The following is a 27,740-nucleotide window of genomic DNA, read 5'->3' as shown; positions in this document are numbered from 1 at the left end:
TTTTATTGTGCATAATTTAGAATTTATTTAATTTCATTTATTTTTATTTCATACGATAAATCCAAATCAAATATAATAAATCATTAATTATAATATTAACGAAACGTCATTCATAAAATAGATATTTATGTCATAAGGCCGCAAAGTGGCGATTTATCGGCAATCTCGATGTTGCGATATGAGCTTAAAGTTTGTGGCGTGAATTTACGAAAACGAGTGTAAATAGGACGTCCATATTTATGACGGAATCTCGGACGGTTATTACACTCGTTTTTGTAAAATAGCGTCTCAAACATAAGGCGAATATCATAAAATCGAGATTGTCTGAATCGCCACTGAGTAGCTGTATGATATACAATATGTTTTGTCATTATTGTTCAGAAGATTCAATTTGAGAGATACGTCACCTTTACAATTGTATATTTGCTTATAATTCATATTTGCATAAGCGATTTCTTAAGGGTTCATTAATCATTTTTTACTATTACGGAAAAATATTTATTGATTAGTTAGTTAATAGATGTATTAAATACTGTGAAATAAAAAAAAACACTGATCACTCAGCTGCAACGTGTGTTAGTTATTAGCGAAATGATATTGTCATTCTAATAACATTCGGTCTCGTTCGCAATAAACTGCAAGCGGAGAAAAAATTAGCGCTACCACTTAATAGTAATTAAATTGAAAGCTAATCAAAATCTCCGGTCGGTAAGCTAGAATGTGATTCTTATCTCTACAGTCCTACCCTGATAACACGAGGTGATCGTGAAAAAGTTGGTCATTCATTAGTTTCCGACCAACTTGACGACAAGTTATCTACAACTTCAGCTTTTGCAACTTTTGGCTATAAGTTACCGCCAACTTTCTCAGAAAGTTGGCGTCAGTATGGAGCCTAGGGTGTGCCATTTTGAGGCGACTTTTTTTTTTCAACAAAAAAACAGACTGAAAACTCGCAGAAAAGTGAGAAAAAAAGCCTGTTAAAAGCGGAGCTCTTAATATTAATATTTGGAGGTACCTCTTTCTAATTTTCCATTTTCGATTTAGATAACATGGAAAAAAAATATTTTATTTTTTTATTTTTCTAGCTTGGCATTCGCACCTCAAATAAAAAAGTCCATAGCATAATCTTATAGAAAATTCAACGCTCTACAAAAAAGGTCTCTTATCAATTTTTGATAAATCCATCTATTCAAAAGTAATTAGAGTTGGAATTTAAATCAATAATAAAATTCCAGATTTTTTACTTTTCCAGCAAAACTATCAGACTTACCAAAAAATGTCATGAATTCTTTTTTATAGACGATTTTATTTTCTACAAATTATTTTCAATAAAAGTTTTCGAAATTCCGCATTATTTTCTAGTTATTTTCATTTTAATGTTAAGTTCTCAGAAAATATTAGAAGACTATTATTTTTATGAGCTTATCTTTAAAATGAAAATAACTAGAAAATAATGCGAAATTTCAAAAAACTTCATTCAAAATAATTTGTAGAAAATAAAATCGTCTATAAAAAAGAATTTATGACATTTTTTGGTAAGTCTGATAGTTTTGCTGGAAAAGTAAAAAAATCTGGAATTTTATTATAGATTGAAATTCCAGCTCTAATAACTTTTGAATGGATGAATTTATCAAAAATTGATAAGAGACCTTTTTTGTAGAGCGTTGAATTCTCTATAAGATTATGCTATGGACTTTTTTATTTGAGGTGCGAATGCCGAGCTAGAAAAATAAAAAAATAAAATATTTTTTTTCCATGTTATCTAAATCGGAAATGGAAAATTAGAAAGAGGCACCTCCAAATATTAATATTAAGAGCTCCGCTTTTAACAGGCTTTTTTTCTCACCTTCCTGCGAGTTTTCAGCCTGTTTTTTTGTTGAAAAAAAAAAGTCGCCTCAAAATGGCACACCCTAATGGAGCCGCAATTGGAATGCAAGTTTCTGAAAAAATTGAACGGAAACTTACAGTCAATTTATGATTGCCAACTTTTGCAAGCAACTTTTGCCACCAACTTTCTCAGAAAATGTCTATCAACTATTGGAGGTACCAACTGTTGGCGGCCAACTTGGTGTCCAGTTGCGGCTGCAAGTTTCTTGTCAGTTTCTCGCCAACTTGGCTATCAGGGTATACTTTTTCCTCTGGAAATCAGAACCTTTACGGATGCCACCCAGTGCTCGAAAATTGAACTTTCTGGGCAAGTATGACAAAAAATAAAATAAATTACAACGTCTAAAAAATAGATCTGAAAAGCTAAAAAAGAACATTTTATTTCAATGTCTAATGAATATTGGTTAATTTGAAAAAATACATGTACATGATTTCTATATATTGTCAATCGAAATTATATATTATTAAAGTAAATCATCACTCTTTCTTTGCTGCTATCAGTTCTATAAATCTGGCATAAGTTTAGATAACAAAACAAGCTTTATCATCTACATGAAGTATCTATTGTTATCATCAAAACTTGAAAGCTTACAGAACTTATTATTTGTATGTTTCATCTGTTAAGTCTTTACTTAGCGCTTTACTCGAGGGTGCTATTGGTAACTCTGATAAGGTACATACAATTGGGTAGAATATATTATCCAACTGGCTTGAATTGACTAACAGTTGAGATTTCCTTATATTTTGGTTCATATACTCAATGCAATCAACTTGCATTCATACTTTCCTTTCATTGCCATTCAGTAGAGAGATATCCACTCGAGATAATTGCTTACGTGTACTCATATATACATATATACATATATTTTCCTCTCAATATTTTTAAATTATAATCACAGGTGTCTTTAATTGTCCTCGATAACGATTCAATACACATATTAGATAAAAAAAAAGCATTTTTAAACAAAAATTCAAACCCAATAAATTAAAATTTTTTTCTATTTTTGCATAGAAAAAAATAAATTCCGAAAATTAGCCTTTGAAATTATAACCCGGAAGCTGAGTATTATTATAAAAAATTTTAACATTTTAAACAATAAACTTTATAATACGTGTCATAAATTTTTAATATTTGAGTAACGATTTTTAAAGTTCAAATATTATTTTTTGCTGAATCAACAATAAATTGTAATATTTATCCTATAATTATTTACGTTTTAATTTTAAATGAAAGAATTACTATATAGAATGACAGCGTTTATTGATTACGTTATCATCGTATTACTTGTCGTTTCTCAGTTCAAATAATTCGTTTTTTTCCGTTTGCTGAGCTGAATCTTTCTTTATTTAACGTTTAAATTTCATTAAGCAATTTCACGCTCACTTTTGCTCTTATTTTCCCATTAATACATATATGTATATATATTTATACACCCAATGAATAACTTTTTATACTCTAACACTTGGTGTGAATCGCCGTAGATTTTCTATAGGACTCTCTAGCCCGGGAAAACCTGTTTATATACTCTCAAACGAATCGTTAGGAAAAATAGTGCAACTTTATCTCATTCACTCTATACTTTCTCACGCTCATTCGTTTTTTCTTACACCTTTTTTTTCTTACTTTCGTATGTTTTATTTTAGTTTTTATTACAAAAGTGCACTAGTACGTAGTCTTTATCACTTATATTTTTCTTCTTTACATTGTTTTTCTTTTATCTTTAGTAGAAATCGTGTTTTCCAACAGCCAATTGGACTGTGGATTTTTATAAGTTACTTAATTACGCTTCTTCAACCGTGTAAATTTACATGGCGTTAAAGTATTTCAAGTATGCTTAGTATCCATAAATGTAAACGAGAATAATGAAAATATTTAATATCACTATAATTAAACTTTTATTAAAATTACTAGTCGCAAAGAGAATCATTAATTTGAATTTTAATGAGAAATATTTTCAAATAATTTTTTTTTCTTTTTTTTTTTTCCCATCAACTTTGTGTTAAAAGTTAAAATTACTTTAATTATAATATAAAGTTTATTTGAAAATATTTTTTTTATTTTTGTTTCAGGTAAAGATTTATTTTTTAAAAATCTAAATAAATATGTCAATAAATCAACATTCGGGTGACAACTTGTGGAATAATAAAAAACACGAGAGAAAAGGTTCGTAAAAATTTTTTACAATTTTTTTTTATAACAAATTTTGACTGTGTAACATACGCGTACACTAGCAATCATTTTGCACTGGACTGTTACACATATGGTCAGGTCATAATGTATCACCATTAACTTTGCGATCGATGAATTATTATACGTATCATGCGCAGCTGCAAAAAATCGCAGCAGCGATCTTCAGAGAGAACAAGATTTATAAATGCTTTAGCTTTCGTGGTTCTGTCTGGAATTTATCGGTGAGTGAAAACTCTCCGATATCACGTAATTTTGTTGCATCAACTATCGAATGGATGATAAAAATAAAAATAAAAAATATACAAAATAAAAAAAAAAATAATAGCTGCATCAAAGTGAACTTTTTTATCCACAGCGATGCAAATCATCCGGGGAATTACATTGATGTTGACCAAGAACTCTAGAGAGTTTGTGTACAGTGTCGAAATGGGGGTTGAAGCATATTGAAAAGCTATTCACGTTATTACCTCTCGTTTCATCGTTTCATATACCATATCGTGTAGAAAAAAACAAAAAAATCAAAAACCTTTTTTTTTTCTACACTGACTATCAACTTTTCTCTTTTGCTTTTCGTATCTATTTAATGAAAAAAGTTTGTTCTGTTCATCAAAGTTAATATCTCGTTTATGGATCACATATTTACACGTTTTTATTTATTTTTTGTTTTTTTGCTATTTGGCCTGAAACTTTTTAATAAACAAAAAATTATCTGATCAATTTTAAAATGAGGGTGCTTGGTCAGTGGCCTACATACATATTTGCTCATTAGGATCAAAGAAATTTATTTAAAACTTTATTATTTAAGAAAAAAAAAATAATAATTAGCAAAATTATATTTATGCAACGATATACTGAATACTAAAATGAAAGATGAAGTAAGTAAGCAAACGTAGGCATCGAGTCAGAATTAATCTGGTTATTAATTGAGTAAACCCACCCACCATCATCTCAACTCTTATACGCCTTGGGTGGTAAGAAATAACAGCTTACTTTACTCCTTTTACTTTTGCTTACCTTCCCATTGACAAATTGCGGATTTGTCGCCTTTACCAAGCCAGCAAACATCGTCGACGTTGAATCGAACCTGGAATCTTAAAGCGAGTCTGCAGCAACACATCTTTCATCTTTAAATCCATAAAACATCTCAAGTATTAAAAAGAAAAAATAAAAAATACATTTTATGTTAATCAACACTCACTCTTTCGTACGCTATTTATTAAACTTGTCTTTTATTAATACAAGCTTTATCCGTTTATCAAAAAGTATTTTTTTTCCTCGTACATACGAAAAAAAAAAATAAAATTAAAAAATAATAAGATTAATCACAACGTGATATTTCGTTATTATTCTGGATTTTCTTATAAATTGAATTTTCTTACTTTGTTACCAAAATGTTTTTTCTCTTTGAGTATTATAAAACTTAAGTATCAAAACAATATTCGAAAAAAATTACATTTAACATAATTTGAGTGGTTACTTTTTTTCGGTTTCTTGGAAAGGAAATATCAATTTAAGAATCAAGGCAATACTCTGTACCTAATATTGTATAAATAACACAAAGAAAAAACCATAGTTGAATCATCAAAAGATAAACTCATTGAGCTCTTCTCTCGTTTTGTTATAAGAATACCGGTGATTGTTCTCTCTTTACTCGCGTTCTCTTCCGTTGAACAAATACTCAAGTGAAGTTGTTCGATCGAGTGGACGAGACCTGGAAAAGCGCTTCACCGACCACTGTAACAACCAGCTTTCTTCTTCCATAGCCTCTTCTATCCTTTATACTACAACTGTCTCTGCTATATAACTCGTATTTCACTTTGATTCCTTCAAACGTGTTTTATTCAATATATATATATATACATAATACCCTCTTTACTTATTTTAACCATCGATTCGACAGCTTCGTTCACCGCGCCGTCGAGCATTCGCCCGTCTCGATACGGTCCAATTATTTCCGACTGCAAGTGAACGTTTCTCTCTCATTGCAAAGTCTCATTGGAAAACGAAATAACAATGCGACGTAAGATAAACACTGGGTAAAACGTGTGTGTTCCCAATGAACCGAGAGATGGAAACTTTTCAGTACAAAGGCTACGGATATTCTGTTTAATATCTATTGAGATCTCTTCTGTTCTCTAATGCTGTTAGTACGCTGTGTACCTATTCTGACATTACTATACAATTCAAATCATCTTGTTCATCTCCCCTTTCATTTTCCGGTATACTCAATTGTTTTCATTATATATAATAGTTAGTATAGCTCGAGTTGTCTGGACTCTGGCCAGCCGAACATGATAAAGACAATCAATTTTCATCGTTATTTTTTTTATCATAAGTTTTATTTTAAATTAGGCAAAAGACCCAGTACCCGATCACTCAAGTATTTGAATATCTATAATTTCTACATTTGACTAAATATAGATATACGAATACATTGAGTGATCGGGTACTAGGTCTTTTACTTTACATTATTTTCAATTATTTTGTATGAGCATAAAACGCATTCAATTTCAAACAACTTTTATTTCGAAAAATATTTATTTGGTTCATAGATTGATAACATAGATTGTAAAGTTAATAAAATAACAATTTTCGAAACAAGTAGTGTTGATAATGGTGGATAAAAATCTACAAACAGTCAAAGCTTTAATAACCCGTTGTATTTTTCTATCAAACAACAAATACAATTGGCAAAGATTACGTTTTACAGTCGTCTGGTACGAAAAAACATGTAAACATATATACACACACATATATATGTGCATATATACATGTATTTCAGCTGTTGAAGGAAAAGCCAGAAAACAGTGAACGGTCTTGTTGCATACTGAAGCGGAAGAATTGAACATTTGCTCTTTTGAACGTGCAAACCGTTTATCTGGCTTATTCCAACTTCAATCCCACAGCAATCATGAATTTCACTCTATTATAGATGCATTTCAAATGAAATGTAATATGTATAGAACAATCCTATTACTATTTACTTGTTCACGGTATGCATTGACAGTGTTGTTTCATACTATTGTACTCAGATTGTCGTCTGCTCATTTCCGGTTTTACAGTTAATATATTCATTGCACTGTAGATATGTCAAGTCGGAAGCAAGACTCGAGTATACATTGCAATATTCATGTCATTCTACAAATTTACTCTCATGACCTCATACTAAAGACACCTTAGTACAATAAATTGCTTTTAATACCTTTACATTTCAATTCAATGTTTACTTCACGTTACTAATGTATTCATTTATATATGAAATGTCTATAGTATGTTTTAAAATATGACATTAATTATTTAAGTCTTTTGAGGTTTCTCTGACAGATTGTATTACGAAATTTCATCTTGAATTGATAATTATAATTCCTTATGCTGTATTCATCTTAATATTGCCATCAAAATTTAAACGTCATTTGAAATTTCAGTAATGATTACTTATTCAACAACTCAATTATTTAATGTATATTAAATTATTTGAACTTTTTATTTATAACTTTAATGTATGGCTAAAATCTTTATATTAAATGAAATTTTTTCATCCTAAATGCTTATAAAAAAATATACAAATATTTTTATATGAAAGTGAGTTGTATTTTCCTTTTATTTAGCCAAACAGCTATTCTCTTGAGAAATACCGAGGATAAGAAGCAATTCTTGGATTGTCTGAGGTTTGTACTACAAACAGAAAGAATTAAGCCCGACTCCGGCAAAAGAAACGCAATACCACCAAGAGAAAACTTTATTTCCCTCGACTGTTCTTATAAATTAAGTGTTTCTGATACTTGACCAAACATGACAGATAAATTTCAAACCTAATCATTATTATTATTATACTGAATATTTTATTGCTCAACAAACAATTTAATAAATTAAATTGTATTTTGTGAAAGTTGAATTATCAATAGTAATATTTAATGGTTTTCGTCTGTCTATATTATTGTTGGTATTTGGATGATTTCTTTTCGTTATTTTCAATTGTCTTAGACTAGTATCTTCTGTTTACGTATCACTCTCCGTGTATTATAGCTCATACATCACTGCATTTTCTGAAGCCTCATCGTAAATCATCGGTCCGGTATTCAGTTGGAGAGTAAATTTATTGCCTAAACCCAAGGCACTCGATTCATCAACCGCGGAAGTAATGTATACGTATACGTTATACTTTGGTCGAGCCTCCATCTGGGTCTTCAACCCTCGAGGAAATATCAACGCATTCATCCAACGGGCGTTTTGTACCTCTTGTGAAAATCCGTAACCGCATAATCAATATTCCACTCGAACACGCCGTAGGTCTCTGGCTATTCTGCACTGTGTGCTACGAATACGTTATTATTAAATTGGAACATGCCGCGGACAACATTTTACACTTGACTATATGTTTGAAATCTAAAAAGAAAAAAATCAATCCACTATTCAGTAGCACTAGCAATTGATTATGCTGTCGAGATAAAATTACCAAAGATTCATATAGAAATTTTCAACAAATAAACAAATTTCATCCTATCATATACACTGTAAAGAGAGCGGTGTTAAAAATGGACTCATTTTAACTCCGCCCGGTGTAAAAATGAAATTACACCGGTGTAGGAGGAGTAATTCACCGGTGTTAAAGTGGGGTAACCGGTTTAAAAACGGGGTAAACTGCGTCTGCTTGGAGAATGAACTTTAAAGATTATATAAAACACAAAAAACGTCAGTTCTTTATGAAAATTAATAAAAAATATCATTTATTAACAAGTATAGTGATTGAGTAAGTAAAAATATTGATAAAATAAAGTATTTTAACACCCGTAAAGAATATCTACACCGGCGACGGCGTTATTTTAACACCGGTTTAGAATATTTACACCGGCGGCGGGGTTATTTTTACACCGCTTTCGGTGTTAAAATTGAACACCGCTGATTTTAACACCTACACCGTTTGGACTTACCCCGGTGATTTTTTACAGTGTACATATATATATTTAACAGATGATAAGTACATGTTGAAAATATGATATTAACATGGTTTTATTAATACGCTGACCGTACAAAGTATCCGTCTGTTCTCGAAAGTACTCGACGGTTTCTATCTTTGGTGTAAAAATAACGTAGGAAAGTTAGGTAATGTATATTAAGTTCAATTAAAAGAGTCCTTGAGTTGCATTAGCACAAAAGCAAATATTATTAATCAATCTCAACTAATTACTATATGGATACTGAATTCTATACTCTACGAAAATGTCACTTTGACTCATTTCAATTATAAAAGTAACTGTTTTGACATTCATTTAACTTTTGACTTAACCAAAAATTCTTTTTTGCACATATTTTCGATGCTTAATCGAAAGTGATAATTAAATACAGTCGATGTATGATAAGAATGTATACATAAATAAAAAATAGATAAAATTTAAACCGAATTGATGCTTGTGCAATGCACTCAAATAGTGACTAGAGTGTAGTGACATTGATCATTGAAAACGTGTTGACAGCGTGTCGATGGCTCTATTCGAGATATGTGATGTTCTATCTCACTATTCACTCAGCTAGCTTTGTCAAGCTGTCTCTCTAATGTCGAATTACTGCAATACTCGATGAATACGTCGCTCTTTGCTTGTCTCGTCATGGATTCTTTTTATATAAATTTCATCCTAGATATATTTAGAATATTAAATAATTATAAAAACAAGATTTAAAGATTGAATTTTAATGTCAACAGGTTATATACATTTTTTACCATTTAATAAAAATACTAACCAGTGTTATTTCAAATGATTGATGAAAAATCCATTACTTATTTTATAATCAATCATTTTAAAATAAACGTCCTATAAAATAATTAAACCTGTTTTTTAAAAGTATTAATTTTTGTAAAATAACTTTTTTAGCCTTGGGTCTTTTTCTAAATTAATTAAATTCATTTTTATTTTTATTATAAAAATGAAAAAATGTTATTTTAATAGACATGTTGACGAAGCTTTTTAAAAGTCAGAAATTACGAAGGTTTTAAACTAGATTTTGTTAATTCAAGCCGCAAGCCCATGAGAAAACAAATGACTTTCGGTGTATATTTTACGAAAATGAATGGAAACATTTCGTATAAAAGCTTACTTTTTTACGCGCGTTTAGTTTAATCTACTTTCATTTATCTTTCTTTATTTTCGAGTGAATGAGTTTTCAAGCAAAGCCAATAAAGATATTCAATGTAGAAAAATAATTCAAATAGAATAAAAAAAAGTTTATTTTTATATATGAATTTTATGAAAGAAAAGATTAAATGTATAATCGATTCGGAACAGATGAAAATGGATTGTATATTAGTATTCCTATATTTCGAAATAACATACAAATTAATTGTGAAAGCCTAAATCAATCAACTAATGGAGATTGATGTTTATAAATTATTGATAAGATCTCGACAGGCGTTTAAGTCTCGACTAAATTTAGTTTTTGTGTTATTAATTGTACTAAAAGCTATTCCAGTGTTTAAAAATTTTATTTTGCTATGATCTTTAAAGATTTTTTGCGTTTTATGAATATGTGCTGGTGTAAATAAACATTTATTAATGAAATATAACGATATATTATTCGTTTTCAATAAATATAATAATAGATAAAGATCTTGACACTTGAATGTGTTGCATTTTCACAGTAATATCACGCCTGTGGCAGTACTTGAATTAACTCATCCCCTTTGACTTCGCCTCCGTGGTCGTTACCGATGAACTGACGACTCCCTCGACGCTCTTTTGAATGAAATTCGATGGTCTTGGGATCCCTTATAAATCGCCCTGTTATTTTATTATTTAACTCGTAGCAATGTGTGTCCAAATAAATATTTATAAGTTGATAATGAATGTGATGAATTTCTCGAAAGCAACTGCTTAATTATTGATGATAAATTTATTATCAAATTATACGCAGAATAAAAAACATTAAAAAATTTATTTTCAAACCAATCTGTTTTCTCAATGAACATACTATTAAATTAAATAAAAAAATTTTCAGCCAAATGTATATCGATTGCCTTATTATTCTCGAAGGTCGTAACCCACAAAAAAACATTTTACAGAAGCCGTTAAAAACCGACTAAAAATCATTATATTCCAGTTGTATCATAAGTTTAATTTTTAAATTAATTTTAAAAATTTTTTTGCTTTCATTACTTAAAAATTACCCATAAAGTAAAATAATAAGCCTATTCCAGTAAAAATGTAAAATATCCCTGAGTGTGGGTTCGGACTTTTGAAAAATTAGGCCATCGATATATCGATTTAATTTCCAAAATTTTTACATGATTCTATAATATGATTGGTTGCCGCTTTATCAACAATATACTGTAAAAATTTTGGAGAGTGAATGCGGATTAAATCCGGAATGAATACGTAATGAATGCGGAGCCTATGACTGTGTATTTTTTTAATTCCCTCGGAGTGAAGTTTACTCCGAAAGGGAGTTTATTTTAATATTAAAACTCCGAATCGAGTCAATGCGGATTTGAATAAAATTCAAATCACTTTGATGAAAAGACAAACTCCGTTTACTTCGTATGCGGAATGATTTTTTGTACACGGTAAAAAATTTCCAACAAATTTTACTATGGGTGCATTGTAACACCGGACCATAAGAAAACTGGTACAAAATTTACAAGTGTCCTATAGTAAACGGTATGCGCATAGGCCCCAATCATGTCGTCTGCGCATACGTTTATTATGGGACACTTGTAAACTTTGTACCAGTTTTCTCATGACCCGGTGTTACAATGCACCCATAGTAAAATTTAATGGGAATTTTTCACAGTGTAAAAACTCCTAAACTCAGAGTGACTGAGTGAATTCAGATTGAAATAAAATCCGCGATCACTCCGAATTCACTCCTGATTTTTATAGTGTATATTTGCTTATAACTGAAAATTGTTTTTTTCAATGTACATAGAGAAATTATTTTTGTCCGAAATGCTGTGGTATCATGGTAACCCCAAGCTATGTTGACCACCTAAGGAAAATTGAAATACTCATGTTTAAAAAATTACTATACCCATAATAAAATTTATTATGGGCACAGAAATTTGTGATATACCTATTATAAATTTGATTAATTTTCATTATGTGTTGCAAATATAGTCCGGCATTACTATATGGCGCTATAACATTTCAAACAAGAACAATTTGACTACATACACGGAAAAAAATAAACTTTAAAAATTAGTGTTTTAAATTATAACCCGGAACTCGGAAGTCAATATGGGGAATTTTAGCATTCCAAATAATAAATTTTGTAATACGTGTCGTCAATTTCCTAAGCATCAGTTACGATTTTCAAAGTTCAAATGGTAATTTTTCTTGCAAAGACAATAAATTTTAATATTCATCCTATACTTATTAACGTATCAATTTATAAATTAAAGATCACTTTATTATTATATTACTTGTCGTTTTTCAATTTATATAGGTCATTTTTCCCTGTGTAGACATATTATATAAATATGGCTGACGTTAGGAAAGAATAATGAAATTCAATTTTTTTGAAAATCTATTTTACTGTAAAAGCTTTTTCGTAAATTAACTCGATTCGGAGAGCATTGATACTGTTGGATTAATAAGAAAATGAGTATTGATATTTTTAAGTTATTAAATTTACGAAATGATTGATTAAGAGTATTTTACGATAAAGTAAGTAAGTAATTTCACGATTAAAATCTCGATGTCAATCTTAATAAAGAATCATAATTAATTATTAATATACATTTACTTAAGTATTAAAATTTAATTGATGGAATTATTATTCAGTTTTAGCTTTTTAGCTTTTTAAATTTCATTTTTTTTGATAATAATCTCACGAAATGCAAACACGATTATAGAGTATAAAAAAGAGTAGTTTCCGGTCTAAAAGTTCACAGATGCTTAACGATTTTTCTGTCTTTCTTATTTTCTTATACTTATGAACGTATAAGAGAAAATAAGAGAAGAGGTTAAAGATCGTATGAAGGGAAGAGTCTCCAGCCTGCGGTCACACGCCCGACTGCCTTTTAATTCTGCGATCTCAACGATCGATTATCTCGCCTCAACAAACCGCCGATAAATCTCTGATAGACCGGCTGAACAGTTTCACGAGGAGAGCTCGAGTGAAAATTTTTTACTTTTATTGATAGGAAAGCTGAGAAAAATGATAAAGTTATTGAGCTTTTCAAACTCTCATTAATTTAACGACATTCTTCCGTCACCTGATTATGACAGAATTTATTTTTTTATCTGTCAATCTGTCTATTTTTCTCTCGATAATATTACCTTAAACTGAAGCTAATTAGGGCAATATATATTGCTTTGAGTAATTTAGGTAAATGCTATATCACTTATTTAGGTTATAAATCAATATATCATACAATTATCATTTTAAATTGAATTCGTAATCCTTACAATAAATCTAAATCAGCTTTAGCCATAGTTATATACAGATTATACTTTACAGTATACCTATTGTAATGTGATTTGGATATGGTGAGCTCATTATTCCTCTACTCAATAACTTTGTGAATTCTATTTAATTTCACCATCAAAATAATTTCAAATCCTCTCATTAAAACACACAATACGTTTAAATGTTCATTGTTTTGAATTATAAAACATTTAAATTCATCTATTTTTATATAAAAATAGTTATTTTGCCGAAGTTCATTCTTGTTTTGTAATGTTACTGTGACATATATTAGTTTTGATAACAATAAAACAATTTCACACACAATAGAGCTACTCCATTTTCATTATTCAAATATCGGACAGACACACTATTAAATTGAAAGTTTTACCCGGATCTATCAGTTACAAATTGAGTGCTTTTGCTCCGGATGTGCTACCAGATAAACTACCCCGTTTTATATAAATAAATTCGATATATACATAGATAAATTCGTCGAATGTTATAAATATTATTCAGCTTTTGTTTTTCATAAAAATTTATTCATAGCAAAATTATGAATAATTTCGAAGGCACAAAAATTCTGTCTACTCGACGTTCAGATTTTTGAAGGCAAACTAAATTTAATTAATTGGTTTTTCCTTTTTTTTATTTTTTGGTTAAGTGTTTGTCAAAGTCATACAGTATTTTATATATCTTTGTGTACCGTGTAAATGGATTTCAAATATATGTGAGTCTCAATGGGCTACGACATTTCTCCATTAAGACGTGATAGTCTATCCTCAACTATCTGGGATATATCTGTGATCCCCGTGAGACAAGCCAGCTGAATTAAGATTAACACGTGGTAACAGTGGGCTCTTTTATCATTGTCGACGTTAGGGAAGAAAGATTAGACCTAAACAGAGCCACATGTCCAAGGGAAACAAAATAAGAAAAGGGTCACATGTAATAATAACTACATCAAAAAACCAATCATCCTCATCCAATATCACATCTTCTTTTATCAAGTTTTACGATATTTTGTCATATTTGTATTAGATATATTACTATTTCCGATCAAATATTTCATATCCTTTGATAACTTTATTTCTCATTCCTGCATGCTTCTCGAATTCCATTTAGCTTTCCTCAGGTTGTATGTCATTAATATATTTTTGTTGTAGCCAATGCATCCATATTCAGTTTTTTTAAACTTTGTTTGATCTCTTTGAAAACACATAAAATATTGTGTGTTTTTGCAATCCGTTGAAAAGAAATGTTTTAAAATAGTCGCAATATTTTTCTCATTTTATATTTTACTTTTTCTTTACCTTCTTCAAAGGTAGCTTTTATCGTAACGTCCTTGAACAGTCAACTGGCCATGCCAAAAGTAAACATTTCACTTTTTAAAATTGCGCATAGAAATTGCAATTTTTGATGCATATTGCATATGTCTTTTCTTCATTTTATATTTTCAATTATTCAACAAAAGCCCCAATGTAATTTCGATGAGATAATAATAAAATGAGTGACCGCCAAAATTTTTACTTATATACAAGACATTTTTTATTTTTTTGTTAAATACTTTTGGGAGATGAAATAACATATATACAGATATAAACATATATATTTATGATCCCTTATAAAGAATAATGCAGTAACGTTGATAAAAGTAAAATAAATATGATGAATTGTATTTTTTGCAATATACTCATAAAAATAAACATTATTTTAAGCTCTTCTACTCACAAGAGAGAAAGTAGCAACAGCAACAGCAGCAGAAATAACTGAGTAGTATTAGGTTTGAGCCTACAACACTGAGCTCTTTCTCCCGCTAACAAAATAATATATTTTCTTTCCTAATCCGTGCCAGACGTGACGACGATGAAGCTTCACAAGTTTAACATCCAGACCGTTGAACGTTTCCGGAGATAGTAGTTGTAGTTGTAACACTAGTAACAGTTTCGCTAGTCAACGTCTCACTTTTTTTCTCCATGGTTAATCCTGAAAAACGGCAAAACTTTTTTAACATACTGGGAAGAAATAAGACTCTACATTTTTGAGCATTAAAAATACATAAGTTTTATTTTACTTTTTTTTTTCATCAACTTAGACAACATAGAAAAAAATTATAAAATTAATTAAAATAAAAAGCTCTAATTTTTATTCACTGAAATAACTTTCATTGCTATTTATCTTTTTAAAACTTTAATTATTATCCAGCATTTGCGATGTGTGTTTAACGGTCTACGAGGCAGAAACTGGAAAGGAGCTAGTAGCATTATCACTAATGAAATCGAGACCTTGCTTGTGATCTCAAGCAATTAATGCGGTTTTCCTTCTCTCGGTACAAAGAGAAGGACCAATGAGAGTAAATACTCAGAGACAGAGAGAAAGAGCTAGCAAATGGGTCCTTCTCAGAATGTTACTGAGAACCCTTAGTAGCTTATACTCAGCAGTACTGTAACGTCGAAGGGAAAGTCCGATTTGGAGTGAGGATTTCGTGAAAATGCTGTGGCTTCAGATAATAGCAAAAGTGAGTTTAACCCCTTTTAGAATCTCAAATAGAATTGTCGTCGATTTTACGTTAAAATCATTCAACCATATAATTTTTATATTTACTTACGCAAGTAAAGCTGATGCTTACTTTGAAAACAAATAATTTTGTGATAATAATAATGCAAACTGTTTCAGTCACTATGAGATGAACCAGCTGTCATCGGTTAAGTGTTTTATAGCATTGTAATAAAAACATGTTATTTCAAATGCGTATGTATCATACATTTATATACAACGCATACTTTAGTATAAGACAAAGAAAAATAATCATGCGTCCACTCTTTGCTTGTATAGTGTACAAAAGTGCACTTGTAAGTATGCACATATGTTAGTTCAAGCAAAACTCACTCACCACTTCTCATTTCTTGGTTTTATTTTTATTCAGACGTTGATATAACAATAATGACTCTGGTTTTTCAACATTTACTTTTTTTCATACACAAGTTTTGTTTTTTATTATAATTTTATGTTAGTTTAATAATTATAGTAACAAAATAAACTTTAACCATAATCCCTATGTCATTTAAACTCAATTTTTTTAGTATATCTACATCCTACTGGGATTCCATGTATGTTTATTTAGCAGTCTCTTTCTGTCTCACCTCAGCCTTTATATTTCCGTCCCTTGTCATCAAAAATAAGAGGCTGACTTGTTTTTCATGGTTCTTCAAACTTTTTGCACACCCTCGTACTTTTTTCAAGGATCATAGAGGAATCCCTGTGAATAAGGAAGTGAAACAAGCTGTCGAGGTGAAGCAAGGTGCCTACAGACGAGTGTTTATCCTCACTGTCCCCTTACGACTTTTTTTTTCTTCATTTATTTTTATTTGCATCATATGTGTGTGGTTTTTTTTTATGTAAATAAGTCCAATACCTTCTAGCAACAATGGTGATCGTGACTCATCATAGTTTAATCTCATATGACATATATTTAGTTCTATGAACTTTTTTTTTTTTATTTTTATTCATTGTTAGTAAAAATTTTGAATAATTTTCCCATTCACTTTATTACCCTAACATATTTTATAAAATATGAGCTCTTTTTGTTGATATTAAAGCTACAAATAGTATAACGAGAACAATTGATAAGATTATAATAATGTGAGAGAATGGAAAGCTAAGTAAATTTAAAATTTTTTGGTGGTATGATGAATAGTATTCGACTATGCAATGAATAGCATTTTAAAAGCTTCTACGAATGGCTGTAAGGATACGTAATTGCTACCATTGTTATGTTCACTAGCGTAGCGTATGGTGTATAGTGTATAGAATATAAATAAATGTAGTGTTAGGAAGAAACGATATTAAGTTGAGTTGAACGAGAAAATTGTGTAAACTATAGCTGTTAGAATATACTCAGAAACTACTGTATAAGTTGTTTATTTCCTCATGATACTATGTTTGTTGAGTGAAAACTAGTTTTGTTTTTGCAACGGATCATTGCTATATTTAAACCATTGTTTTTGAAACAATAGAATTGTATAAATATTATTTAAACAAAGGAATGTCAATATTAACTACTATCATCAGTTTTTTTTAACTTCCTAGACAGTGTTTCATTCTTAAGAGGATTTTCTTGTCAATAATGTCATGAGACAATGCAATGTAAAATGAAAAATTATCTTGAATTATTGGAGTTTTTGTTAAAGTATTCATATTATAACAACTTGAGATGTTTTTTTTCTGAGATAGTTGTATTCTAAATTATCGACTTGTATATAGTCCATCGGGTACTGAATTTGAGAAAAAATTTAAATAAGTTCTCATAGTTATAATCGAATCAAAATCACACCGGAACAGGATTCGAAACTTCCTTGTAACAAAAGCAAATTATTAAAATTTTTTTATCTTTCTATAAAACTAAGTTTAGGATAATTTTAACAATATCACAGAAGTTCATGATTGGAATTCATTCAATTGTTCACAAATTGAAAATAAAAATTTTGATCAAACTATTCTATTATTTATATAAATATATTTTATCTTAAGTATACTTTCGTTAATATTGACATGTGTTCAATTCAGTTACTGTTCATTGTAATATATACGTATCAAATTTTCAATGCAAAGATTCAAACTATAGCGAGAAACTTTATTATAAACTTTATAAAGTCAAACTGTACTTTAGAAATTAGTGAAATTATACTTGAAATATATAAGGTTGTGAATATATATGTATATTTATAATATATATGAATATGTAACATAAATGTACGTTCATTTTGTCAACATGTGCCTCATTTTGAACGACATGTTACTGCGGCAGACTGACGCCGCTCCATAACCCAACGACCTAATCTCACTTCTGACGTTTCACTTCCGCGCACACTAACTCGAAACTTATAGCTTCTCTTCGACTGGCTGCTAATTACAAACAGCACGCTGCAGACAAAAGCTTCATCGGCGTACCAGGCACTTTCGACAGGCTTGAGAATGCGTGTATACGAGATTGAGCAAGGGATTATTTTGTGCAAGCACTCTATGAGCATAATATATCTATATATCTATACATGCATACAAGATTGACTACAAAGTGATGATATCATGATTATGCAGCCTTGTCACGGATGAGCGCGCTCTCGCCCACGGCTGTGACTTTTTCACTCTTTTCTTTTTCGTTTATCGGAAATTATACTGACAGCCGGTACGTTTTTTAACGTGTTACAGTTAAGTTGTTAGTTGTATAAACTGCTTGTTTTTGTTTACTTTTTCTTAAAAATTACTGTACGACATGTATTTTTTTTATAGCGAATCTAACATCACCTAATTCAAAAAACCCCGAGGGTTTGTCAGTTTGATCAAGTAATAATCCAACAGAATATATAAAATCATTTGGGTTAAGTGTGTGCACTTAAGCATTCAAAGTACTGTCAAATTAATTAGTAAGAAGTTAAGAAAAATGGACTCATGGATTTGATAAAGTATTTATTTAACTACACGGAGAGAAAATTATGGTAACAGTTACAACATATTATGGGAATGGTTCCCATAATGCATGGTAACCGGTTTTTTTGAAATGTTGATTATAGGAACGGCACCCATATATATTATAGTAATCATTCCTATAATTATGGGTATAATTCCCATATGGTATCGGAATAGTTCCTATGGAATTATGGTAATCGTTACCATGTAACTATGATAATGGTTACCATAATATTATGGTAATAATTCCCATACATTATGGTAATCATTATCATAATATGATGGTTATGTTTACAATAATATTATAGGAATAGTTACCATAATATATCGGGCTTATTCCCATATACACTTAGAAACTATTACAATGTGGTTATAGGATTGGTTACTATTTGCTTATGGGAACTATTCCTATGAGTATGGTAATCATTACCATGATTCTTGCACATGTGATATGGGAACTGTTACCATAATGATAGGAATTGTTCCCATACTTATGGAAACTTTTCCCAGAAAGTAAAGGTCTATATCCCATAATCCCAAATAATCATTACCATAACGGTATGGGATGATGTTTCATAAACATACAAGGAACAGTTACCATAATTTTCTCTCCGTGTAACAATTAAATTAGGAAACAGCGTATGAAATCTTTATAATTAAAACAAAAAACGGAGTGATTAGGAAATTTCAAATTACGCACACTTTGCCTGTATTGCGGGTACACGGAAAGGAATTTTCTTTAAAAATTATCGTTAAATTCATTGTAATCGTGGGACGAATGGAACGACTTAATCATTTATCTGTAAGTAAGATAATTTTTAACCTTTTTTTAACAAAATTTACCGTAGTCAACTGTAAATTTTATTCGGTTTTCGGTAAATTTTATGAAGTAAGTAAATTTCGGTAAGTGTACGTCTTTGGGAAAAGTGTGAGCTTCTGTACATTTTTTCTTACAGACTGGGCAAAAAATTTTTTTTGGATTCGAGTTAATGGACTCTGACTTGTATCTAAAAAAAATTTTATTTTTCTAAAGCGTAGATTTTTAATTTTTATTTTCCGAAGGTACAGTATCGATCAATGCCAATTTATCAACGTTCAGGTTCTTTTCTTAGATAATTTCACGGCATTATGAATTAAATCTGAAATAAAATCATAAATTGATTTTTTTTTTAGAACAATCTCTCGTTCTTTCGTGTAAGACGACGTGGGTAAGTGTTTGCGCGTGCACAGTTATCCCAGGCCAACGTGCTTTATAAATACATACATAACTTAACAGTGACCAAACATGAGCTCAAAACTTATGCTGGACAATAGAGCCTAATAAATTGATGTCATAAAAAAACATTATTTACCTTTGTGACTATCTGCAATACAGAGTGAAAATCTTTGCCATGATGACAAAAGTTATTTCGGTAACACCAGATTTTTGATATATTTAATAAAAAAATAACAGATGATTTAATTTCACTTTTCTGTGCGTAAGCTAATCCCTCACTAATATATGATTAACTAGGCTGTGCATGTCACGACTCCCCTGTCTCCCTTTAGAGATAAAGGGGTTTCGCACACTTATTCAGTGCGCATGGTCACCTCAACTGACTCTATTTGTTGCAAATATCTACTTTTTATAATATATATTTAAAGAACAAAATAGACAATTAGACTGGTTATTTAAAACGCAACTGACGTTGGATGAATACTTTGAATGAATAATTGTTTTCGTGACCGAGTGATGGACTCCGTGGGATATATTAAATTCGTGAGAAGATAGCAGACATTGTCGTGAGAGAGACTTAACTTTTAATTCGCTGTCTTTTTCTTCCTCCTATTTGCTGGTTTATGCTCTTTTTCTTTTGACTGTACTTTATATATATTTTTTTTTACTCTGTCCCGGCTTCCTGACAGGAGCACTCGGCGTCGGAATTCGAAGAGTGGCAGAGCCCCTGAGTGCACACGGCCGAAGATATCATTACGAAGATAACGGCGCATCGTTGGTAGCCGCCATGAGGATAATCGAGTTGCTTCCTTTTTTTTACCCTCAAACTTCGACTCTCTCTCTTTTTTCCTTTCGACCTGGTTTAAACTGAATAGATAGAATCGATGTTAAGCGAAAAAAAATCATTTATATGCATAAGAGTGGAACATGCTTAATTTCCTGTTCTTAATGTCTGTTACTACGATCTACTGTTAGTTTATTGGTTAAAATTCACATTAAAATAAAATTATGGCATACTTGATGAGTTTAGTAATTTAATAAAACAATGAAATTTTACTGACAATGGGAATACTTTAAAATATAAGTAAGGTGATATATAATGAAATTATCTTTATGAAGTCAAGAAGTCCCAATGAAAGGAATATATAAGGGGAGTAGTATAACTCTGGGAACATAATGCTATCAGAAGCCAACAATCCGACGTGTAAGGTAGACCGCTTGGCCACCAGACATGCAGCCGGCTAACCAAGACGCCGTTGAATACCTTATGTTTGAAATTATTTTTTGTTCTTATTTACTCGCTTTTAACGCAGCTTTTTGGTCAGTCAGTTGCTCATGACTGGGTCCAATGTGCATCGGCTTTTTTGATGATTCTAGATAAATGTCCACCAGGCCTTCACTTCAAAAACTAATGCGTTGATAACACTTATTATTTTTTTTTTAAGTAAATACAATTACATTTAAGAAACTTACACGAAACGTTAACAGAAACAGGATGTACATAAAAGAAAATATATGAGCTTAAACAATTTGCGAACTGACTTTTACAAGTTTTAGTACTCTTGAAATATTTTTTACGGTCTTAAATAATTAGAATCATAAAGAGAGATTAAATAATAATTTAAGTGTGATTTATTTATACTTTTATTTACTTCTTCTAAGTAGTTGTAATTCATGCCGTCAAAGTTGATTTTTATTATCACATTTTTTTATTTTCTCAACTGTTGAAACAAAATAATGCTATTATTGGAACACTGTTAAAAGAAAATAAATCTCTTAGGAGTGAAAATCACGCAAGTTATCTGAGCATCTCCTGCTGCGAACGCTCTACCAACGTTCACGATCTTGTAACGAGACACATTTTACGAGCATACGAGATGGTAATTCTTTCTCTTACCACTTGTGTCCTTCGCATTTGTATTCAATTCCTTTTCCGTTTTACTGCCATATCATTTACCAGTAGTCAGATTAATATTGAGTGTAATACTTAGTACTATTTAAGTTGTGATTTAAGAAATAAAGTTAGCATTAACTCAATTGAATGACAAAAACGCTATATTACACTAATAATAATACATAACTATACTTTTATTAACGTTATTTGAACACCTACACGGAGAGAAAATTATGGTAACTGTTCCTAGTACGTTTATGAAATATCATCCCATACCGTTATGGTAATGATTACTTGGGATTATGGGATATAGACCCATACTTTCTGGGAAAAGTTTCCATAAGTATGGGAACAATTCCTACCATTATGGTAATAGTTTCCATATCGCATGTGAAAGAATCATGGTAATGATTACCATACTCATAGGAATAGTTCCCACAAGCAAATAGTAACCGATCCTATAACCACATTGTAATGGTTCCTAAGTGTATATGGGAATAAGCCCTATATATTATAGTAATTATTCCTATAATATTATGGTAACGATTACCATAATGTATGGGAATTATTACCATAATATTATGGTCACCATTACCATCATATTATGGTAACCATTACCATCATATTATGGTAACCATTATCATAGTTACATGGTAACGATTACCATAATTCCATAGGAACTATTCCGATACCATATGGGAATTATACCCATAATTATAGGAATGATTACTATAATATATATGGATGCCGTTCCTATAATCACCATTTCAAAAAAACTGGTTACCATGCAGTATGGGAACCATTCCCATAATATATTGTAACTGTTACCATAATTTTCTCTCCGTGTACACAGAAAAAAATAGTAGTGGCTACTCTCTGGGATAGGACTGAGTACTTTCTGTAAAAAAAAAAATCTTAGACAGTACTGTATGCTATCTAGACTATATTCACTACTCTCTATATAGTACTGTGTACTATCCCGGACAGTAGTGGGTATAGTCTAGATAGTAGTAGATACAGTCTAGATAGCATACAGTACTGTCTAAATGTTTTTTTTTTTACAGAAAGTACTCAGTACTATCCCAGAGAGTAGCCACTACTATTTTTTTTCCGTGTATAGTATAATATTTCTTGTAAAGAAAAAAAAAACAAACAAATTTATACACACAATCTCTTATAGCAGGGCAATTGGTTTGCACAAAACTTAAAAGAAAGATCGATTGGACATTTGAGCGTATCTGAAGCCTATCGGCAATTCTCCTCTCTCCCATAATTACCGTAATGTTATGCCAGCTAATTGGAGAGGCTTTTTGTGAGAACCGATAAAACAGAGATTACCAGCCGTAGATTGGTAGAGTCGCATGTTTCGGCCGCAAAGCAACCAAGAAATTGGATATCGATGAGCAGTTTACTTCTTCCCAATAAGGAATAAAAATAATAAAACTGAAAAAAAGGGAATCCATTTCCAAAAGCAATTACACCCCTTTATACACCAATAAGATTAAAGTACACATAACTTGGATGATTATTTTAATCAAAAGATAATTATTAATGCGAAATTTTTATAAAGATGAATCTTTAAATTTCATCGCAATGTATACAATTTTAAATAATCCAATCAAATAACACAATATACGCTATTATTATGTTACGTTTAGTTTTATCTGATCCTGAATATACGCGATACCGGTAAATAGCCTCCGAAATACGTTGTTCGAGTGAATACCTAGAATTAACGTAATGGGTGAATATGAGTCAAGCGTAAGTAATGAACAGCCTCATTGTTTGCTATTGCCTTGACGTATTGCTCTACGCGCCAAAACAATAGGATCACCAATTCTGCTAGTGAATGCGATATGTATATGGCTATTCATCTTACTATACATATCAAGTGTGAGACTAGAACAACATTACCTCCTAATCTATTTCATTTTGTACTTAATGTATAAAAATCAGATTTATTAATTTAATATATAAATTAACTTTAATCTTTCAACTGCATTATCAACAGATCAAAATTTTAGTACAGTCGAGTCTCGTTATGAACCCGCATAAAGGGGTGTAGGGGAATATAATTTTAAGAATTTGTGTACCCCCACTCTGTCAGCGCAGGCGACGGTCGTGTGTTGAACTTCCCCTACTTTTTAAGCGTGTGAGTGTGTACGTGATTGTTTTCAGTATCTCGTTATGAGTCCGTTTGACTTGAGTGTTATGTTTCTTATATGTAAATAGGACTAATATGATAAATAAACTCTTAATTTCTTTTCATGAATATACGGACTCATATCGAGACTCTGAAATTAATTTTTTTTTCACGTTGTGGAGGGGGAAGGTCTTCCGTGGAAATCCTGGTTCACGGACTCATAACGAGCGGACTCATAACGAGACTCGACTGTAATTCACTTAAACAGTAGACTATGTTAGGAAAAACAATTTTTTTTTTTTTTTTATTAAATACATTTTTATTGAATACATCTAAAAAGTTACTTTAATAAGAAAAAAAAAAAAAAAAAAAAAATAGTCTCTAAAATTTTAGCTCTGTATCTTAACAATTGAACTGGCGTATAGGGTTCTCTTTCCCATTTGAAATACATTAAAAATAATTTTTTTTTCTATCTTATAAATAACTGTGAAAAAATTGTTTTTTTTTTTTTTCCGATTTTTGAATACTGAGTTCTTGTAGGAAATTAAATTTTCTATGAAAATCTATGAAAAAAAAAATACATTATAACGACTTCAAGGACCATTTTTATAAATAATTAAATTCTCTATACAAATTTTATTTGCAAAATAATAATAAAAAAAAAAAAAGTCCTGCTAATCAACGAATAAAAAACAAAAGAACAAAAAACAAAAAATTGTATCCCAATAATTCAATTTTTTCTTCCGAAATTTCAAATTTGATGACTTTTTTGAAATTTTAGGAGTATTTTTTTTCTTTATTAAAGTGACTTTTGAGATGTACATAATACAAAAAAAAAAAAAAAAAAAAAACACAAGAAAAAAAATTTATTCTCTAACAGTCTATTATTCATATACAATGACAATAAGATTTTGTACGTTTTTGTTTTAATCTTCGTACGTCAGTTTGGAGTATTATTATTAAATATATAAGTTGATCCAGACATAAAATACGTTATACTCGAGTAGCAAACCTATTCTTTCAATCAGGTAGTTTCGAACAGAGGTATTCTTATAATTATAATATATACGGTCTCGTATAGTTTGAAGATATACCGATAGGTGGCCAAATAATTTTTTTTTGTTCCGCTTCAGTCACTTATCGTCGACTTTTTAAAAGCCATTCAAATTCTCAGAATAATTAAGATCATACTTCACAGGATCATTTCTGTAGTATATCTTCACATCCTCTCTACTCTATAGTTGAGTCGATACAGCCACGATGATGAGGAGTAATCCTCTTCCCTGAGCGTGAGGAAGGCTTCGTTCTTGATTTTGGTCGAGAACTTAGCCATCGATGATCGTTCACTCTTTGAATTATATTCAGAGAGCTTGGGAAGTGGATATTCTGAGTGGTCAATTAATTCAAAAATAATAAATTTGCCAAACAAGTAATGGTAACAATTATCCTCATTATATAAAATTAATAAATAATTACGATTAGTAAATAAAAATAGTAAAAAATCACTATTAATTAACAATAACAAACAAATAATTAATAATTTAAATAAGTATTTGTGTATTCAAATAACATTATTAAATACATCTAAAAACTTACTTTAATGAAAAAAAGAAAAAAAATTGCCTAAAATTTTAGCTCTGTATCTTAACAATTGAGCTGGCGCATAGGAAGGGTTTTCTTTACCATTTAAATTACATTAGAAAAAAAATTTTTTTCTATTTTGTAAATAACTAGGTGAAACAATTTTTTTTCGGATTTTTGAGTACTGAGTTCTTGTAGGAAATTAAATTTTCTACCAAAAAGGTTTCTTTTGTCATACGCTTAAAGGTGATAGAAAAAAAAGTTATAGAGGTTGAATCTTAGGGAGAAAATATCGAATTATTAGGATGAAAAAATTATTTTTGTTTTTAATTCGTTAGCTAGTAGAATTTTTTTTATTATTTTGCAATGGAAGTTCTTTTAGAAATTATCAATATAGAATAATTATCTATAAAAATGTTCCTTAAAGTCGTTTTAATAGAGCTCATAGAAATAAAAGTTACAGAGCTTTGAACTTTAGAAAAATTGAATCATTGAGAAAAAAATTTTTTTTTATTTCTAAAAAATTCAATTCTAATTGAAATTGAAATTTCAAGTTTATTATTATTATTATTATTATTATTATTATTATTATTATTATTATTATTATTATTATTATTATTATTATTATATCTATGTTTTTTAGGTTTAGAGTCCTTCACAATAGTATTAGACTATGAATTTTTTTTCTCAATTATTCAATTTTTCTCAACTTTAAAGCTCTGTAACTTTTATTCTATGAGCTCTATTCAAACGACTTCAAGGAACATTTTTACAGGTAGTTCAATTTCCTATAAGAACTTTGATTGCAAATTGATAATAATAAAAAAGAAATTCTGCTAGACAACGAATAAAAAATTAAAAAAAAATTATTTATGCCAATTATTTAATTTTTTCCCCTCAAGTTTCAACCTCTTTGACTTTTCGAATTTTAGGAGTATTTTTTTTTTTTTTTTTTTTTTTATCTAAGTAACTTTTGAGATGTATTTAATATATAAAAAAAAAAAAAAAAAAAAAAAAAAAAAAAAAATTCTGACAGTATTATTTATGTACAATGACAAAAAATATTGTACGTTTTTGTTCTAATCTTCATACGTCAGTTTGGAATATTGTCATTAAATATATAAGTTGATCCAGACTTGTTTTGTTAAAATAAATTACACTCGAGTAGCAAACCTATTGTTTCAATTAGGTAGTTTCGAATAGAGATATACTTATAGTTATACAGAAATAATAAATTCGGTAAACAATTAATGGTAATAATTATCTTCATTATATAAAATTAATAAATAATTATCCTTATTATTTTAAATTAATGAATAATTATTATTAGTAAATAAGAATAGTTAAAAATAATGACTATTAATTAAAAATAACCAGTAAATATTGATTGATAATTTAAATGAGTATTTGTGTATTCAAATAATTCCAATAGTTATTTAATAATTCCGGGCGGCGTAACTGCCAGTTTATTTTCACAGTTGACGTCTACTAATCGTAGAATATTCATCGGAATGTCATCATTTATCTTACCCGTCAAGCACTTAGTCTTCGTCGGGCTGAAGAGCAAACGCTCTATATATAAAGAGAATGGTTACACAAGAATTCGCAGCTTGTTCAGCAAATCGAGTGTAGTCTATTTACAATCGCGGACATTCAACATTCTTTATAAACATAATAAATCTTCAAATGACAACTAAAGTGTAGTCTTTAATCGTAAGATGACAACGTTCAGTATAGTACATGCAGTCATCTGAAATCCAACTAATGACAATGTGCACACGTTAGTATTTGCTGAACAAACATTTATACATACATCGTAACCGTTAGACAGCTTGAAGAGGAATGGCTCGTGCGCTTTATTTAACTGTAAACACATTATGTGATCTGATGTACGTTTACTGTTTGGTGTGATGGAGGTCAAGTCAGTAAATAATTTATTTGAAAATGTCAACTTAAAACTGAAAAG

The 27,740-nt window shown here is 29.9% G+C and overlaps 1 protein-coding gene and 1 non-coding gene across 2 annotated transcripts in view; both read left to right on the top strand.

Annotated features, from left to right (window-relative positions):
* Positions 1-27,740, top strand: part of LOC103573956 (mannosyl-oligosaccharide 1,2-alpha-mannosidase IA) — a 276,712-nt gene that overhangs the window by 61,082 nt on the left and 187,890 nt on the right. The gene's annotated exons all lie outside the window — the stretch shown is intronic.
* On the top strand, positions 25,375-25,588 carry LOC128668497 (small nucleolar RNA U3). The gene has a single exon (XR_008404174.1). It is a non-coding gene; the product is annotated as a small nucleolar RNA U3 (small nucleolar RNA).

This window comes from Microplitis demolitor, chromosome 8, assembly GCF_026212275.2.
Source record: "Microplitis demolitor isolate Queensland-Clemson2020A chromosome 8, iyMicDemo2.1a, whole genome shotgun sequence".
Taxonomy (NCBI): Eukaryota; Metazoa; Arthropoda; class Insecta; order Hymenoptera; family Braconidae; genus Microplitis; species Microplitis demolitor.
This window is presented reverse-complemented; position numbering and strand designations above follow the sequence as displayed.